This window comes from Pinus tabuliformis, chromosome 3_2 (genome assembly GCF_031772625.1).
Source record: "Pinus tabuliformis cultivar Carrire ecotype Pingquan chromosome 3_2, CPIR1, whole genome shotgun sequence".
Classification (NCBI taxonomy): domain Eukaryota; kingdom Viridiplantae; phylum Streptophyta; class Pinopsida; order Pinales; family Pinaceae; genus Pinus; species Pinus tabuliformis.
This window is the reverse complement of record NC_142302.1, coordinates 1,102,437,473-1,102,458,524: the sequence shown is the minus strand read 5'-3', so window position 1 is coordinate 1,102,458,524 and position 21,052 is coordinate 1,102,437,473. Positions and strand designations below refer to the sequence as shown.

Sequence of the window (21,052 nt, the reverse complement as noted above, 5' to 3'; positions counted from 1 at the left end):
AAGCAGAAACAAAGCTATGTTTCCTGTCATATGATTACTGCAACCGGAGTCTAGAAACCATATATCTTCACTATTTGTTTCAGCCATGTTACAAGCTAACAATACATTATCTTGGCTGACATTTTCTCTAGTAATATTTGCATTAGATCTATTATTCACATCATGCTGCTTCTTTCTACATTCACTGGCATAATGCCCATATTTTTTACAATAATAACATTGGACATTGGGTTTTTCATACCTTTGTCCTTGAGCGTGATGTTGTCCACTTTGTTGGCTGCTGCCTTGACCTTGGTTCTGATTTGGATTGCTGCCTCTTCCTTGAGCATTTGCTGGATTGTTCCTTCCACCTCTATTTTGGTTTCTGCCTCTTCCTATCTTGTTTCCTCTGCCTTGACCTCTTCCTCTTCCAAAGGACATCTGGGTCTTGAAGGCTTGCTCTAGAGATGAGTTTTCATTTCTACTCAACCTCTGCTCATGTGTGATCAGTGATGCATGAAGCTCATCAACTGAAAAGTTTGAGAGATCCTTTGTCTCTTCTATGATGGTGACAATCACATGGAACCTTGAGGGTAGGCACCTCAATAGTTTCTCCACAATCCTCCTTTCTTCAAGTATCTCTCCATGAGATCTTATTTGCGTGACCAGGCCAATTACTTGAGTGAAGAATGAGTCAATATTGTCTGACTCCTTCATGCATAGGTTCTCAAAATCTTTCCTCAGCAACTGTAGTTTTGCTGTCTTCACTTTCTCCATGCCTTGATAGGTTGTCTTGAGAGTTTTCCATGCTTCTTTGGATGTTTTAGCTGCTCCTAACCTTGGAAACACGCTTCCATGCACTGCCTGATACAAGAAGAAGAGGGCTTTTGAGTCCTTCTTCTTGTAGTTCTTCAACAAATCTTTCTCTCCCTGAGTTAATGCATTAAACTCATTTTCATCTGCTGGTTGTTCAAAACCATCTTTAACTATTTCCCATAAGTCTTGGGAAGCAAACAAGGCTTTCATTGTTATTGCCCAATAGTCATAGTTTTTGCCATCAAATAGTGGGAGCTGCATACCCATGCTATTGCTGGTGCTTGTGCCAACCATTTTTGCACTCTTAACTATGTTTCAAAATACTTCACTGTGTATTTAAAATAACAGACTGTCTTCAACAACAACACACAAAAAAAAACTTGAGAAATACCTTGGATTCTTTTGCCGGAGTCTTCACACTGCTGGAGAAGTTGCTGCAATAAGAATCCTTTCTTCAGCTTCTTTGAACCCTTCAAAGAGCCTAGACTAGCTCTGATACCACTGTTGGGGATTTTTCTGGTAAAATCCCAAAAACAAAATTACAGAACAGAGAACAATGCTCTGTTTTTCACACACAGGATCTTTAACACAGCGGAAACTTAAAAAAATTTATTTGCAGCTGACAAAGTTTTCACACATGAAAACAAACTTTGCATTCATTAATAAAATAACTGCTGTTACAAACTATGGTTCTTCCTCTCTCACAGAGGGATTTACAAAAACAAAAGACTCAGACTGCTGTGTCTGCTGTATATTCTATTTTGCTGCTGCTGCCTTTCTTTTTCATTCACTCGCTGCTGCGTTCTATATTTTCACTTCTTCTCACTGCTGTGCGTTACAAAAAAAATTCACATTTACACTGCTGTGTATAATTTCATACGCACTGTTGCGTTCTTCCCTCTTCTCTCATTAACTCACAAAAAGAACATTACATATATATATGACAACCAAAAGGAAATTACTTCACGTTTTCACTGGCTATGCTTCCATAAAAGAAATAATGAAAATTAAATGCTTTTACTAACTATTACTTGAGCCCATACTCCCGCTGAAATAAAATTAAAAACTTCACCAAAACTTACCAACCCACAGTAAATTGCATTTACTGTTTTACTGACATTTACTCGCGGTAAAGAAACTTTTACATCACGTCAAATTTATTTTGCTGTTGGCCTGTACTTCAACCATTGACTTCATTTAGATCGCTTCGCCGAATCCCATTTGGCCGGAACACAAAATTGGAGCACACACATATGGTGCGATCTGCGATATGCGATTGGATCGCATCGCACCATCGCAATCGGAGAAATCAAGTGAACAAAGCGGAGGAGCCAAGCACACATGCGATATGCGATCTGCGATCTCATCGCATTGCAAAAGGAAAAAAAAAAATTGTTGCAGTTGAAATTATAGTTCAACAATTTTTGAGCTTATAGCGCGCAAGAGGCGCTTCATACGATTTAACTATTCTCGGAGAGTGTTTACGACATTTTCTATGATTTTTCTCACAAAATTAAGTGCCAATACCATTGTTCGAAGCGCAGGAGAAACTGAAAAGAGCGAAGAGCCTAAAAAGTAATATAAGAGGGAGGAATTGTCTGGATAGTCAAAAGTAGCCGGAATGTGGGTAGAAAATTTTCAAAATATCTTGTAGGGGCATTGTTTGAATAGTGTTTTTGATGGTGGAAATGGATTCAGCACCATCAAAAACCTGTAAGACGCCTCAAAATTTTAAAGTTTAAGAACTATAATTTAGATTTACAAAAATCATTGCGGAATTTTCTCTAAATATGACTCGAATTTCCATAACTTTCTGAGCAACTCTTCAACCTCAGTGCGTAAAAGTAAGAGGGAAGGCTGCAAGAAGGGGGATTAATTATGTGGAATCTGCCGTAAAGGTATAAATATATGAAGGCGTAGCAATGGCAGTGTTAATTATGGGTGAATTCAGAAGAGTAAGGATGGCGTTCTGTCCAAGTGCATTGGACATATTCTTTGTGAAAACAAAGTGGGCTTGGACTTTGGCCTAATAAATGGAAAAAAAAAACCAATCGACTTTCAGTATTCACTCCAATTGGATGAGGAAATTATAATATCAAAATATTTTTTTTTAGTGGTAAAAGTGGTGTTGATGGAGTGTAGAGGTTTATTTTATAACCTGGTATGAGTGGATGTGTAAGTTTATTTGTTTTTAGGTGGTGTGGTTGAGACATACTATTTTAAAACAAAAATAAATTATTTCGGCTATAATTATAAAAATTGAATACGCTCTAAAGTAATTATAAGTAAGATGCTTAAACCTTGTACTTTTAAAAAATATTTCAATAAGAGATTTAAATACTATTTGAAAATCTATGTTAATTAATTTATGTCCCTATCAACTTCTTATATATCTATCTATAGAAAAAAAATTATTTAAATAAAATGTTTTAATGTTGTATATAAAAAAATATATAATGTGGGTTATCAATAAAATATTTTAATACCAATTAATATTGAAATATACTTAGAATATATATTAATAATTGAAAAATCATTTTAATTTGTTTTGATAAAATGTGTCAACGTACTTGTTAGGTAAAATATTTTAATGTCAATTCTATAGATCACTAAAAAAATAAATTTTATGGTTAAAACATTTTTTGGTCCTATAGATACTCTATATAGCATTCAAAAATGTAATTTAAACAACCAAAAAGTACACATTGTATTTTCCATACTAAAGAAATTTGCACGTAAAGAAATTTGATCCCTATCGGCTCACGTTAGATCCATACTTAAGGTCAATCTATGCTAGTATACTTTTTTTTCCATCCAAGTTAAATGGAGAATCATTTAAGCTTTTCAAATTCCAAGAAATAATGAAAATGATGTTGATATACGTTTCTTTTCCATTAAAGATATACAACTTTTCAAATTACACAAAATAATGATTTATTTGAGAAAGCAATTTGCATAATTTTATATGTTAGGTTAGAATCATTAAAGTTTTCCTTATCCCATCTTAAATGAAAAACTAAAGATTCTATGAAGTTTTCTAAGGTTTAAAAAAAAAAATCTATAAAAATATTGGAATAATAATTTATATTTTTTATATTTAAATGTTTTAGATTCAATTTATAATATTTCTTTTAATATTTATTATACAAAATTTTAATATATATTATTAATAAAAAGTGAAAACTATTTTTATTCTTTTATTATGATTATGCTATACTATGATACCATAAAAGGGGAACTGGAAGACTTAGCAACAACTAAGAACGACATAGAGATATGATGGAACTTTCGCTGAAGTGTAAGGAAATATTTGATTCTTGTAGATTAATCATGGAGTAACGTCACTTCTGTTTCACTGCTTTTAAGAAATCTAATGGATTGGATGTGCATGTAATCTATTAAAGTGTTGGCCAAAATCAATGACATTGGTGTTTCTTTTAACCCAAAATCGCAAATTACAGGGACTGCGACAGTGGTTTGAACCATTCAAGGACTGGTAGTTTTCTTCACAAGCCCAAGCCCGAGACAATAGATGGTGTGCTTGGGATTTCATAAGCATCGCCTAGAAATTAGTTCGTGAATTCAAGATTGTCTACTTTAGTAAATAGCTCATCTTTCAAAAAAAAATATGTAATTGCAGTTAGCATAGGTGAGATGGTGCTACCCACTTCGCTTGAATTTCTTTTTTTTTTCTCCTAAAAGGAATTTTATATTATCATGGTTCCTATATTTACAAAACATACAACTTATAAGTTTAAAACTAGCATAGAAACGAACTTAACGAGAAAATGATTAACATAATTAGATTGCTTTTCCTTGAAGTGCGTCACTCTACTCTAGTTCCACTTCCTTTGTTGTCATTCCCATTCCTCTTGCTCTAACACTGGACTGTAATAATGGAATTGACAATGACGTCTTTCTGAATACCGAAAATGCCTTCTTCAATCTTAATAACAGCTTAATTCTACTCATCATTCATTAAAAACTAATAGGTGGAGTCCTCTTCAAAGGTTTGTATGACCCCTTCTAACATCTCTGAGTGGCTTTAGATATTTTTCATCTACATATTCTTATCGAGAAATAATTTTATTCCACTCATAGAAATGATTAATGATGCATTGGAGTGAGTGGCTAGATGATTTTCCCAAATCTTCTATTTCTTAAGTATACCTTTACACCTTTAAAGACGATTGTTAACTATATATAAGAAGTTATTAGTTTATACCATAATCTATATATATATTATTTTGTGAATAATAACTTTGGATTAAAATTATACGAAAATATATAAATAATCTTGATTTTAATTTTTAAAATAAATTTTAAAATGATATAAAATAAAATATTTACAAATATAAAAACGTAAATTCCATTAGAATAAGATGACCAAAAACATAATAATTAAAGAAAAATACACTTAAAAAATCTAACAAACTCAATTTTACCTTATGTTTATTTTAATGTAGCCCATTAACAAAATTGAAAAGAAACAAGGGAAGCTGCGACGCAGCGAGTCCCTGCGTCAAGTTGAGCCTGCCTGAAAATTCGGAATAAACGGATATGTGTTCTCTAGTAGCTGTTCGATCCAGACCCATAACCTGAAAGCTAGAAAGCCAGCCAGCTACATAGCAGCCAGCTACATAGCATAAGGGATAGGTAGCATAAGTACCATAAACTGTCTTTTAACTGTAACTGTTTGAGCATTTTGTTCATTTTTGTGAACTATTGTATTTGTGTTTTGTATGTTGCAGAATATTTAAGAGAAGCATTGCATTTTATTAATGAAATCGAGCTGTGTAGTATATATTGCAGAGTCACTAAGAGCCATCCTTTTGTGAATCCGTAAGTTTGGTCATTGCATACTTTCTATGAATCTAGGAGATTGGTCCCCCATCGCCAGGGCTTCACGAAATAATTCATGCTACTGCTGCCGTTAATGCCTCACCAGAGCTACTTGTGGAGGGATCTTGCGAATACAGGCACTGAAGATGATTTGTCCCATGATAGCTAACCTGCAACAAGTTTATTAATAAATTAACTACGAATGTTGAAAACAATACAGCCAAGCACTCATATTTGCGTCAAAGATACCAATCAGTTTAAATTAACTCTTCTGAGTGCAAAAATTGACAAATTAAACATGGGACAACAAAAGCTAAACTCTCAATTTGAAGAATGAGACAAAGTTCAAACAAAAATAATACTATTCAAATACCTCCTCGCCTGGCTGACCAACTGGCCTTGATCTTTTCAAGAGATGTTCAGAATCTGCAGACTGGTAATCTACTGGTGGGGTGTTGACTGGAGGGGTCCTCGGACGCTTCACCATAGCAGCTAAAAAATGATTTTTACAAGAGTTTTACTAAGGTTCTATGGTCAAGAATGAAATATGTCTACACACTATTTAATCACTACATATCAAAGTATTTGCAAAACTCTGAGCAAAAAGACTAAAAAACATATATCACTATCTATACAAACATGCCATTGCTATAAAATCGAAGAAATGAGATTGCATCCCAGCCAGAGGTAGAGACAACTTACCTGGACTTGTTGCCGAACTAAGCCCTACAGGGCCTACAGAAAGTGAAGTATGAGGCACAGGGGCAGGATTAGCGATCCAACCTGCAAGGGCACTTGGGGGATTTGTAGATGGTGATTAGCAAAGAGACTGGACGTAGTAATAAACAGGCTAGTAATAAAAAGAAAAAACGAATAATTAAAAGTTATATAAAAAATTATTAAATAAAATAATATGACAATTAGAATATATAAATATATAAAAGTCGCCACAGCTGGACCGCTGGACTTCATGCTACCGCATGGATACCAAGTGTCACGTTACCTGCACCCACGACGCCCTCGCCTCGGGGTATCTCGGCCCTGTAAACTGTACTGGTGCTTCCCATTCCTATGATGTTGGAGCAAGGAAAATTTTAAGGATGGAAATTTTTCTTGAAGTTTAAAAACATTGGCGAATCTCACTAATCCTTGATATGCAAACTATAAAATGTTTATTGATATATTTGTAAAATTATTCAAATTTATAATGATTTTATATATAGTCTCTATATAATGTTGGCGATTTTTAAGGTAAAATAATTTTATATTCTAAAATTTGGGCGAATCATCTTTTATAAAAATTGGAAATTGGCGAATCTTTTTGTGGAAAAATCATGGAAAATTAGCCCACTGGGCGAACATTAGCCCCTAAAATTTTCCATGTGTTGGAGTCCTTTATGCAAGCCAAGATTTCGCTGCTGGTGAAGTTGAGTCTCTGGAAGGCCGTCAGCCTCCATGGCCAGGCGTCGCTGTCCTCGTTCTCGAGGCCCTGGCTACAGCTATAGTAACGTTTGTACAGAAACCGCCCTCCAGCTACAAGAACCAAGCCTCCACCGATAATAACCAACATTATAATTAGCCACGCCATTGGCAAACTCATGCCTGACACATTGTATGTATCAATGGGGTTGCAAGGGGGCAGGATTCCTCCACAGAGTCCGTGATTCCCCGCAAAGCTATCAGCCGTGGCTGTTCTGAACATCCCATCGGTCGAAACAGAGCCGGAGAGATCGTTATAAGAGACATTGAAAATTTCCAGTGAAGCTGAGCTGCCAAATCTGGTTGGAATGGTGCCCATGAGATTGTCGATGGAGAGATCCACAATTGCTAGAGCGCGCATTACTGCAAGTTCAGAAGGAATACTTCCGCTCAGATTATTGTTCTTCAAGTCCAGCCCCACCAGCTTCTCACACTTGCTAATAGCCACAGGAATGCTTCCGAAAAAAAGGTTATTAGAAAGATCTAGAACAGAGAGATACAGACAGGAATCGAAGCACCGGGGGACGTCGCCATCTCCTCCGCAGTTAGATCTTGGTTCGTCAATTTCTAAGGGTGAAAGACGTGAGAGTAGAAGGTAGCGGAAAAAACACAGAAATAAATCGCTGGAACAGGCATCTCCGCAACCGCGCTCTGTCCCCAATATTGCACGCAGTCATGGACGAGACAATCTGGCGACAGCTCCCCGAGGAGGCTTCGGAACTACTTCTCCATGCCGTCCATAGCTTTCTTCAATAGAAGCGCCATTTCCTGCGGGATGTCTACAGTACATTCCGCTCTCGGAGTCAGTCCGTCCCCGGGACGCCCAGAGCCGATGTTTTAACAGGGTTATTTGTTGTTAACAAAGTTACATGCTGGATGGTCTCTGTTGGCTCCCCTACCTTAACATCTAGCAAGCGGCCACATCAAACTGCACAGCTGCTGTGCATCGGCCACATCAAACTGCACAGCTGCTGTGCATCGGCCACATCAAACTGCACAGCTACTGTGCATGTAGCACAGCCCCTGCATGCACAACAGCTGCCTCCAAATACGCTGCAATGTATAAAAGTTTAAACACGCCTAATTAAAATCCCAAACATCGCAAAGTAATGCTAGCATTAATTGCCCAATGCCTCTGACGGTGAGCAAACTATTCCCGTTAATTCCCCTTAAGCTAAGCTTTCGCCTCTCCCGCCTCGGGAGGAGGCCAAATAAGATGGCAGAGCATTGGAATTTCGGCATCCTGGCGGGGAGGGTACACAAGCTTGATCTAAACCTTCGTAACCTTCGTATAACCACAGCACAACCGACCGAATTAATGCTAACTCCACCCTGATCGATTACTATAGTCCCTGCCTAATGCCAGATGGCAGGGACTAATAAAACATAGTTTGGGAATGTAATGCCGGAATCAAAAGTTGGTGTGCCATTTATTTTGGAATGCATTATTTTTGCCTAAAGAGTTAATATGTTATTAAAAATATATGTATGGGAAAATAATTATATTATTTAAGAACCATTTGGTTTTAAGAATGAAGATACCTAATTGTAAAATATATTGCTTTTAGAATACATCATCTATATTTTAGGTAATTATGAGCTGTATTATTTTATTATAGGATAATTAGATATGAATATTTTTAATTTTTAATTTGAGGAGGAAAATAAATTAACTAAGCGTTTAAAAAATAAATACATACATTACATATTAATGTAGATAAGTTGTTTTATTATTTCTAAGATATTAAGAGAATGTTAAAATCTTTAGAATCAAACGAAGCCATGTTTTCCTAAGCGCCTCAGAAATATAAATATTAGATAGCAATGCAGATAAGTTGTTTTCTTATTTCAAAGATATCAAGAAAAGGTTAAAATCCTTAAGATCGAAGGTAGGTAATTAAAGAAAGAGACTATTAATAGAAGAGGAGTCTAGTCAAAAGGAGCCCATTAAGTGTCGTAAACTAGGTTATGAATAAAGGAAATAGAAGGATTTTACTCTCAATGAAATTATTGAAAAGAGAGGGGGTGAAATATTGGTTGGTGAACATTGAGGAGTATATAATGTTATATGATTTAAACTCATTTGATAAAGACTAAGCTCACTAGTTACCAACTATCAAATGATGCAAACTTTGTTGGGATCATCACTAGAACAAAGAAACTTTGGATGAGTTGGGTTTTTAGCCAGATTAGATTTTGTATCCCTTGAAGCACTTCCATTGCTTCTCAACTTTGTGTCTTTCACAAAATAATTTCTTAATGTCGAGGAGGTCTCCCATAGCCACAAAGTTTCCACTTAGGAAACTCGTATCATAGAACCTACGTTCATGGGGTATTAAACAATACCCCTAATTTCACTATATATTTAAAAAACCTCGTAAAATCTATTTATTTAAATCCCTTTCAATACATTATTCTAATAAAAATAACCCTTATTTGTAAAAGATACCCATTATTTTTAACAGATATTCTTTTTTATACCCCAATACTTATAATTCCCTTGTACTCCACATCCCCACCCAACACCCTATGATATATTGATTTTATTTATCATAATTGAAAAAACCCCTTATGAATGAACATAATAAGATATTGGTTAATAAAATGAATCACTCACACCTATAACTACAACTATAACTATAACAATAACATAAACATAATTATAATTAGAAATAGAAATAGAAAAACACATTTGATCCCCAAAAAAAAGTGTACACTCACTTGTATCGATTCAATAAAACTTTGTTTTGATCTAAATTACTTTGACTACTCCTATATCTCTGCTCATGAACACGCCTCATACAAATACATTTAAGGGAACAATATAGCGCAAAAGACTGATACTACCAAGCCTATAATACACTACTTTTTCACTCTTCCCAAATATTCAAACGTTCCATGGCATGTGTTTTCAACATCACGATCATTTCCATCTTAGGAAAAAGAGGGCAGAACTTTAACTTCGTCATTTTTAAAAGGAACTAATGAGCAAAACTAATAACTTAGTAAGAAGAAAAAAATGAAAGTTTTTAATTTTATTTTTTTAATTTAATATATTTTTTAAATGAAAAAACATTATTAAATTTATGTTTATTTTAAAATTTTAAAAAAATATGCATCCAAGAATTTAAGCTTATCTATCTATTAACTCATTCACGTTAAAATATATAGAGGCATCACCATGAAATAAATTCTATGTACCATATAGAAACATCACCATGTAATAAATTGTCCAACCCTATGTTTGAATGTGAGAAACGCTTGCACAATTTTACAGGATGGTGTCACTGTAATCTTGACTTGCAGAAAGGCTATATAAAGCCTCACATCAACCAATGATGTTAATACAAAATATACTAATATCACATCAATGAGGATTTTCATTCTCATATCGATTTTTAATGATTAAAGGTTGTAACCTTATTTTAAGATTTTATTTATTCAAAATGAAGAGGAATGTGAATTTGCATTCATATCTGATAATTATCTTTGTTGCAGTTTATTTAAGTTTCTTTTTATTCTTTATCAAAAGTTGCTTTATAATCTAATTTATATAGAAATTTATTATAATTATTTAAGTTTATTTTTATTCCTGATCAAAACTTGCTTTATAATAATGTAATTTTTATAGAAATTTATTATACCTAGTATTTGTACATTAAAGTGGAAAGCAACACCAACGATTTTAAGTGGAGGGTGGAGGGGTTAAATGAAGGGGAGAGCCACTACGGTTGACTTTTAAAAATGTTAGGTACAAGATTTCTACATTATCAATTTACAAATCTCTAGTGTTACTTCATAAAATTTCATAGTAAAAATATGCTTTCAACATAATTACTACATTATCAATTTACAAATCTCTAGTGTTACTTCATAAAATTTCATAGTAAAAATATGCTTTCAACATAATTACAGTATATTTATTAAATTATGTTATGTGTTGATAAAGAATATATGTAATGCTTTTTTTAACTCTAACATTAAAATTATAAATCACTATGCTTATGCTTATGGCTTATGTAAAATAATAAATGATCATGCTTATGTATTAAGGTTGAAGAAATTAAAATTATAAATCACTATGCTTATGCTTATGGCTTATGTAAAATTATAAATGATCATGCTTACGTATTAAGGTTGAAGAAAATAGGGCGTGGGTTTTAATTTTATTGTTATATTATTGAATTTTTTTATAATTTTTATATTATTGTTGAATATTTTTATTGAGAGTACAAATAATTTATAATATGTTAGAATTATTTTGTTGTTAAATAATATATTGAATGTGATGTAGAGCGGAAGAATTTTTTCATTGGGTTTTTTTATAAGAAATTATTGTTCAGTGGTTGTAGGTTTATTTGTTGTTTATTATTACAACCTTGTATTTAATTTCTGCATATTTTTCTCTCGTTGATTAATATAGGAAGTGTATATTGATAGTTTTGCTTTCATTTATTTGGTATCATGACATTATCACCTCATATTCAAGGTTTTAGGGATGAGGTTTTTTGAATGATCATGGTTTGAGTGAGAGATTCTACAAAGGGAAATCTTGTTGTAGTAGAATGTCGACCATGTTTATAATATAAAATGATTAATTTTAATAAAACTAGCTTTGAGTTGAGGAAGCTCAAGATGGACGATCTTCTCGTATGTTCATATATATGAGTTGTGACATCTACAACCAAACTTGCTTGTATCGAAGATGAAGGCTGAGCGGTGTTGAAGAGAAAGGTGAGAAGCCTTATTAGGTTATGTTTAATCATTTTGGTATATTGAATGATTTTGAAGAAAAAACCATAACAACTTTCCAAACAAAGTTGGCGGATTTGTATCATGTTAAATCCTTTTTTTTATTTATTTTCTATGAAAAAAGTTGTTCTCCTTGATAATGGATGACAATGACTGTATATCCAAGCAAATAAATGAATTTAACATTGTTGTGACCATTTGATTTTGAAGATGGATGATGAGGATTGTTATATGATCTTTCTGTGTTCTTTACTAGATTCATGAGATAACCCAATACTGATTGTTGAAAGCATTTCAAATACATAGGTGTTTGATGAATTCATGGTTGTTATACTTTCATTGGAGGTGAGGTGGAAAACTTTTGAATCTACTAATGTGGTCTTGGCTTTCATGGAATAATAACGAAGAAAGGAAAAAATAGAGAAAAGGATAGATCAAAATCCTATGGGATACACCTATCTCCTAAAAGTTGAAAGAAATTTGTTGGGACTTGTTGAAGCCTCAAAATTCGCTGCAACAACGTGGAGGATGACCACTCGGTTTGGACCTTAAAGAAGCTCCTTTTCCATTTGGAATGGTGGTTTTGACTGGTTCAACTAGGTCCAGTTACCTTCTCTCAATCTCTAATGGATTTAAAATATGACTTTCATTCACCAATGGAGAAGAGACATCAGATCAACCTTCTTACTGATCAGGGAAGAAAGTGATCCTTAAGCTGATTTGGGGCTCAATCAATCCACTACTAAAGTTTTGCCTCTTTGTGAAGAGGATTTATTAGATGTAGAAATTAATCTAAATGAAAACTTATTATAAGATGTAAGCAAAAGAAACTATCTCAATCCTATCTCAATTAGGAAGATATAGATCTAACTCAATTAAGAGCAAGATAATTTTGAATAATTGGGACTTAAATATGTCTGGTTTATAATGAATATAAAGTTAATGAAGTAGTTCAATTAACTGACATTATGAATACTGAAACACATCCTATTGAGACCTCTTAACTGAAATAATCGATCAACAACACTCAAGAAGAAGTTCACAAAATGATATTGATCATTTAATCAGTAACTTGAATAATTAAATAATAATATGCAGAAGAAGTTCACAACATATCACTATTCAACAAATCTGTTTTATAAGACAGATTTATGAGTAAATAGTTACTCAGAAATCAGAATTTAATCCATAAGAGTATAGATACATAATAACATAAAATTGAGACAAATGACCCATACCAACAAAAGTGCACAATTATGAAAGTAAATTGACACATTCCTGTCATCATAAAATGAAACAATTATTTAAAATAATAGTATTCGAAATACCAATTTTATTGAATCCATTCTCTAGCTCCTGCCTCCAACAGTCTTTTACAGTGCCTGGGCTTCTGCTTTCAAAACCAGATCTACAACAGTGGAAACTCTGTTCATTATACATAACTCAGAATGTAAAAGAAAAACCTCAATAATATCCAGATCTGAGATTCCTCTCCTCCCACCTACAACTCTAAATCCCTATGACAGAAGTGCTTTTAGAATTTTAGAATTACAGAGGAGAGTAGCCCTTATTACATTTTGCAATTTTCTATTTATAATATTTGCAAAGGAATTCTTAACAAGAAAGTTTGTTGAAGAAGGGATTCGCTGAATCAATCTTAATTTGCTCTAAATTTCATTCTTCAATTGTTAGAGCATTCTCATTGATTGAGATCTTGTTCTCCTCATATTTTCAACTGTTTTCCTATAAAAACAAATCAAAACAAAATTAAAATGTAAAAGTAAAATCAAAATGCCAAATATGGAATTAAAACAAATCTAATTAAATAAATAATTGAAAAGGAAATCCAAGCTTTCTATTAATGCCTGTGATGATTTAATTGGCCAAGGATATTATTGATGAATGGATTTGCATTCAGAAGAGGCTTGGGAAAATGAAAATGTACAGAATAATACTCAATTTTTTATTTTTTTTTTGGAGCTTGATATTCTACCTATTTTTAGACCCAACAAAGTATCAAATAGGTTAGTGAAACCTTCTCAGAAATGTTCTTCTTGATTTTATATTTCCAATGAATCGTCTTGGTCCTCATTTGGCCAAGTAAAACTCAATTTGTGAGTCTCCAAAGTTGATGAGTTAAATTTGACAGAATTCTGGAAATTCTGTTGCCTAGGCTAAAAATCAAAGTTTGTTAATTAAATTCTAATCTTAAATTACATTATATTTATTTATCTAATTAATACTAATTAATTTTAATAATCAAATTATTTACAAAATTAATTATAAAGAGAAACTAATTAATCTAAAAAATGAATTTATTAATTAATTAAAATATTATCATATTATATTAATATTATAAATATTTTATTTATAATCTATATTTTTATATTACAAAACTAAATTATATTAACTTTTTATTCTTTAAACTCGTTTCAACGTATTTGAAAACCAAAAATTCGAAGCCCATTCAAATGGAAAATGCCATTATGTTATCGCATCGCATCGGTCAGTTGCATCGCATATTTTTTTAAAATGTTCATCATTTTTAAATGCCATTATGTCATCACATCACATCGGTGAGTTGCATCGCATATTTTTTTAAATGTTCATTGTAATCTTTGTGATATTGGTGCACCCAATAAATTAATAAGCTAAGGTTAATACTTATATCAGATCCGGAGATTGAGTGAGATTGAGTAGTGTATTGGAAAATCTTGTGACGTGACTATATTGGGAAAGTTTCGAAATTGAAACTTCTGATATAAGGCAGCTAGCAGAATGGTAAAACGACTATTATATATACCACTTATTTTCTAATTAAGGCTTAAATATTGATTCTTGGTCTTGGGGGCTATGTGAAAAAAATATTATTTACAAAATAATTTTATATTTACAATTTGAAAATTAATTATTTACAAATGAATAAATTTTTGAAACATAGGTAATGTAAAATTTATACATTTTAATAGGCCAAGGCAGTGAGAGATATCCAGTTTTATTTAGGCACTATTTACAAACTAGTTGATGAAATGGGACGAAACAAGTATCGATGGAAAGCTTGCTAAAAGTCAGATTCAATGAAACAATCAAAACATAAATTCGATGAAAAAAAAAAAAAATGATAAAATCATAAGACAATCTTAAATGAAAATAAAAAAAGATTCTTAGCCAAGAATTTATAAAAAGGGTCCCCATTATTTGAGTACGTAAAATATAAAAAAATGGGGGGGGGGGGGGTTGTATTTTATCACAACAATGGCGACGCACAGGAGAAGAACTAGTTATCTCTATTTTATATGAATGATATTTTCCTAAAATTAAAGTAAAAATAATTAAAGAAGAGAAAATATCTCATAACTCTATATGAGTCTTTAATTAATTGTAGAGATAAAGCAATGGTCACTTCACAACATAACTTTTAAAATATACTCATTTGTCATAGGTAGAGCCACTGCTACCAACAAACATCTATAGTTTCGACACGGTTACCTTTTAATCATCAATGATTCAGAATCCCATCTATTTAAAAATTATTGACCTAGAGGTAAATCCATTTATATATGTTTTCTTTTCTTTGTATTTGTTTTTATTTCTTAATTCTTAAAAGTCATTGTCCTGGTTTGGTAGCGAGATAGTTGACAATGGCATTCATTGGTTATAATTAGACTGAACAAGCTGGCTCGTGATGAGACCCCTTGTCTTATAATTGTTTGAAATCATAAGCCATCACCCTGGTTTGTTTAGTAGTGTTAGTAATGTCATCTTATTTTTCCCTTATGATCATGGTAAATAGGCTCATGATGAGACCTCTTATCTTTTAAGTTTACAAATATTTTTGAATTACACTATAGAAAAACAATACTTTTTTAGACAGGGAGAATTATTGACTCTTTAAGAGTTAAGAATGACAATTTCAAAGTTAAGGGTGCTTTGCTGTAAAGTGTCTTTACTTGGTTAAAAATAACTTTTCTTGACTGATAATAGAATTTTGAAAGGTCTTAATAAAATATTGAAATCTCAAAGTAATTACAATTTTGATGAAAAAATAAATTTCTCAGATTTTATAATACTTTGTCAACTTCACTTGTTTTGTAATCTCTTCCCTAAGTATGTGTACCTTTATAAGAAGAAAAACAAACTTTATTAAGAGATTTAAGAAAAAACCAATAGTAGATTATTAACATTATTTTTCTGCATATGCCGGCCATTGTTAGGTAACAAAAAGGCCTTTCGTATAAATTATGGCAGAGTCTCCAAAATCAAAACTGAAAAATAAAATAAAAATAATTCCTAATCTAAATTGATAAATGAAATCAACAAACAGAAATAAAAATAAAAAGGTAAGAGCAGAAAGTAAAATCCAAATTTCTAAAAGATAAACTCCAACAAGAATGTTTATACCAATGTCTCAACAAAATGAAGTAAAAGGAAATAATCATGTAACCATTCCTTCTTATGTCGAGATTCAAATAAATTTGACCTTGTAGGGTTATAAACATTTTTTAGGCTTCAGATAGCAGTGATGATAAAATTCAGCCACAATGATAAAATTTCTGTCTGGTGTCAATATTTTTGTTTCAAAGCATCATCTTCATAATTTTCTAATAAAAAGAATGCTGAAAGAAAAAAAACTAAAGGTTCAAAAACTTCCTAGTGTAGCTATTTCGATGAATATTATTGCTGCTTCTTGAAAGTAAACTAGGAAAATAGTATAGGGCTTCAAAATCTCATATGGTGGAGGATTGAAAGCTTTTATGAAGAGATGCAAAACTGATATTTATATTAGCAGAATTTAAAAACAAAAATGAAACTAAAGTAAAGTAATGAAAATAAATGAAAGTGGGTATATGAAACTTACCATTGGAGAATTGCATTTAATCTTACCTCTGAGGTATCATCTTCTCCAATGCTAGCTAAATATTTTAATTAAAATCAAAAGCATGAAGAAGTTGAACTAACCGTAATCTTACAACCCAAAATCATTATTTGTTTTATTTAAACCAAAGCAAGCAGTAAACTATAAGGAGATAATGCTTTGTGTTTAGGGAATCGAAGTAAAACAAATCTATCATAAATGAGAATGAAATTATGCTTCTTGCAACGATGAATGTTCTCATAATATTATAAGTTTCATATCAACTCCATTTCCATAAATTGTCCAGAATTAACACCAAATCCGAAATAATGAAATATATATGTATAGATGAGAAGGTCTTAAATTTCATATTAAATATGGAGTGGAATATCTAAAACTGAAATATAAGATAAATCCAAATGATCTAACCTTGTTGCAAATTTCCTATCAATTGTTTTAATACCATAGTGATTATCCAAGGTTGCCTTAAAATATATTATACAACGCAATGCCTCAATGGATGTTTCACATCACAAGTTTCTTTGCCATACTTAAATTTCAATCCACGATTTTACCTTTGTCGATATGGGATATAATGATTGAATGTTAATGGCAAAGGGGCATGTATCAAAGTATATCGCATCGGAAAATATCAAGATAAGGTTTCATTTGAGTTTTACGATGCGATATATTTGTTGCGGTGGAAAATTTGTAATATGGACATATGCTATGTGAAAATATGCGATGCGATGGGAATATCGAAGAATCATTATATCAGGGATCGGGGAATAATCACATCGCACATCGCAGATTCAGAATTGCAATATGAGCTATATAATAAAAATTACAATGAAGCAATTGCGGTATTGGCATATTGGTACATTGGGAAATAGTCATGTCAGAAATGCCAATATTATTCTGAAACTACGGGGATGTGATGGATGACATGGAAAATTGGTGGGATCAGATTTGGATCTCAAAAGAAATCAGCGATCACCAAATTTAAGTACATAATGTAACTTTGTTGATACGCCTATGTGTGATGAAGAATAGACCTGGTAAATTTATTATGTGAATTTAATATCGTATTGGATCCTGAACATCGGTCCTTTTAAACGTATGCCCCTACCATTATTGCGATTGAATGGATGCGACATTTTTAATGAACTTGATTTAAATTTTATATTGGGTTTGAAATTGTGTGAGCATAGCAGTATTGGCAAAGTTAACTATTGGATATGTGAAATGTGAAATGCGATATACGATATGATAATTGTGGAATTTTGTGAGAGAGGAGTGTAAAAGAACATCAAAGGTTTTGTATAAACAATTTTTTATCAGTAAACACTAAGAGTTGCTTCCAATGGAATATTGTGAAACAAACAATTGTGATATGGATGATGTAATATTGAAAGGAAATAATTGATGAAGATGAGCGGGAAGGGAATATCAGAAATGTATATTCATCGTAGTATTAGTGATATGAAAGTCAAGTTGAAATATTCTGATCTGAATTTTGCGATAATGTTTTAAAGGCCTATTGGGTTTTTTAATGAATGAAAGCAAAATTAAAGAATGCTCAAATTCTAATGAGCAACAAATAAAATTTCCCTAAACCTTTTACGGATTTCAAATGTGTTTTCTACTTACTTGAAGTTTCGAAAATGAATGAAAACCTACAAATGAAGCAAAACAAGAATAAGAAATAAACTAAGGAAAAAGGAAAAACCAACAATAGATGAAAATGAACTGATGAATGCGTACCTCGAAGAAAATTGTCTGTAAGTTTTATCTCATGAATCTTTAATTTCTTCCATGGATTTCTCAAAATTCATATTTTGTTCAAAATCATCTCATTATTTATTTTAAACTAGAGTGTGCAACCAGCTTAAAGAAAATCAGTTATTCATGTTCAGGAAATCTAAAATTCATAGAATTCACCAGAAATGTAAATGAAAATATGCTCCCCTTTGAATTGCAACAGGAATTATTACCTTTTCTCATTCTGAATTAACTTAACCGAAGTCTTTATTGTTAAGGTGGTTATTCAATAATGTCTTTAGTAAATAAATATGGTGCATATTACATCATCAAATAATAAATTAAAGATCAGAATAGGATAAAGCCACTGATTATGAAAGAATATCAACACAGATTCAAATATGTGCACACAACAAAATGGACACCCTTAAGGTTATTTTAACAAATTACAAGGAAGATAGCATGAGCTTCATGTTTTTAAAGCAAAAAGTAAGACTAATTAATAATAATCGAATTGTCATTAAGCTTGCGAGCTTAGGTAGTCATATATTTTACGGAACAACGATATCGGGAAGCTTTTGCATCATCGAAATTTTCAACATAACAATCTAAGAAGAAAATCTTAGAAGGAAATGTTGAAGCAGAGAAAAGTGGCTTTGAGGTGATGTGTGCCAAGTGCATACTCAATTAAATTCAGTCAAGACATTATTTGAAATAGGCAGAGATGTAGTCATGGGTATAGGTATTGCTGCAAGAAATTTTTAATTTAAAGATGGGAAATAAAAAATTAAAAAGTTTCTGATGAGAGGAAAATATTTCTCTGAACATGTATATGACATGAGAATGTTTGATTGCTTGCTTTATTTTTATCTACAGAATTTTTAAAAATAAATTAACTATATAAGCAAACTAACTACATTAATTGTACTCTTATCCTAACTATATACATGAAAATGACTAGGTATAGTCATATTTCCTATGTAACCACTCTCTCATTTTAATTCCTGCATATATGTACAGTTCAAACATTAGTAATATATATACAAATCTAATTAAAGTAAGAAAGCTAAATATGAAAGCAGAATGTACAGTTATTGTTAACAACTTATTTAAAATCTCGTTCTTTTGAAATGCCCTTTCCAACTAGATTTCAACTGGATCATAGAAATCTAAATGTATTTATATTAATGATTGGAAGAGATTAAAAAGAGAAGATAACAGGCCAGATTGTGAATATGAGCTTTTAGTATTCACAGGCCTGAAAAAATTTGTTAGTGTTATGTGTAAGTGTTAAACTATCAACAATCTTCCATGAAGGAAAACTCTCCAAATATTTTTCAAATGAGTTAATGAAAAATGCATGGAAATCTGTTAGATACAATGGAATATTATTAATTAAATTAGATTGGTGGTCAGATTGTAAAAATACACTCTCTTGTTGATACTGCCTTTGAAAAGATAGAAGCTTTTGATAAAAAATTAGCATCGATTGAAGTTGAAATATTGATAGCTTTTGATGTTCATGATTATAATATGAAACTTCAATTTCCCAACAGGGAAATGCATCAATTGAGTGTTTGATAGTGCAATGTTCAATATGCCAGCGTAAAATATCAAGAATTTGAAAAATAAAATCATAAGTTAAATATGATTTTAAACAAAATAAGTGAAGAAACAAAAATGAAATAAAATCACTAATGGTACAACTAATGTTAGAACACAATTGGGATTGTTTTGAATTATATTTTTTTCACAAGGATTGGCCAGAATAACAGAATTTGAATAATTGCCAATTCCAACTTGTGAATTATAAAGAGAATTATGACCATGAATAGGAATGAGAGCTTGATCATGATATGATTCATAAATTGGAATGATTTCTTGGATGTCAAAATCATGAAGATAATTTGTTGCTTGAGAATGAGGATTAGTTGGAATAATTTCTAAATTAAAGCGTTCCTCATCCTCATATGTGTTTTGAATTTTCTTATGAGGATTGACTTGAGAAGAATACAAATCAAAATCTTCATTGTCAGAGTAATTATCATAAATGACTTGATGATATTTATTAGAATTCCATTCGATCTCATCCAATATATGAAAACAAGAAGGAATATAAAGTACATGTTTATTAATGCCAAAACAATGATCAATTATTGTTTTTCTATCTTGATAAAAACTAATTGGAATTTCATTTAGATGAGCCTTTGTTTATCTGAAATATCATTAATACCAAGAGGGGAAAAATTACCATCAGTAAAAATATCAGGATAAAGGGAAAAATGAGAATAAAAAATAATGAACTTAAAAGTTTCCTTGTTTGAGAACTCTTGTGCATTCTGTTCATTATAAATTTTAGATTCTAAATCATTCCTTTGTGTACTCATACTTTCTTGAAGAAGGTTGCTTTGCTGCTCTGAATTTGGTATTTTCCCATCATGAAAGAATTCAGAAATTTGTACAATAGTTTGTGTGTTATTGATTACTTTGATTACTGCTTGTACTTGTTGATTTGCTATATGATCTTCTGAATTCAATGCAGAGTAAATTTCAAATTTCAAGGCAGCT

At 31.7% G+C, this 21,052-nt stretch overlaps 1 long non-coding RNA gene across 1 annotated transcript; it reads right to left on the bottom strand.

Annotated features, from left to right (window-relative positions):
- Positions 1–5,759: 5,759 nt before the first annotated feature.
- LOC149184520 (uncharacterized) lies at positions 5,760–6,456 on the bottom strand. The gene is made up of 3 exons (XR_016257788.1): positions 6,340–6,456; positions 6,011–6,129; positions 5,760–5,807 (listed from the first exon to the last, which is right to left on the bottom strand). It is a non-coding gene; the product is annotated as an uncharacterized LOC149184520 (long non-coding RNA).
- Between the last annotated feature and the right edge of the window lie 14,596 nt (positions 6,457–21,052).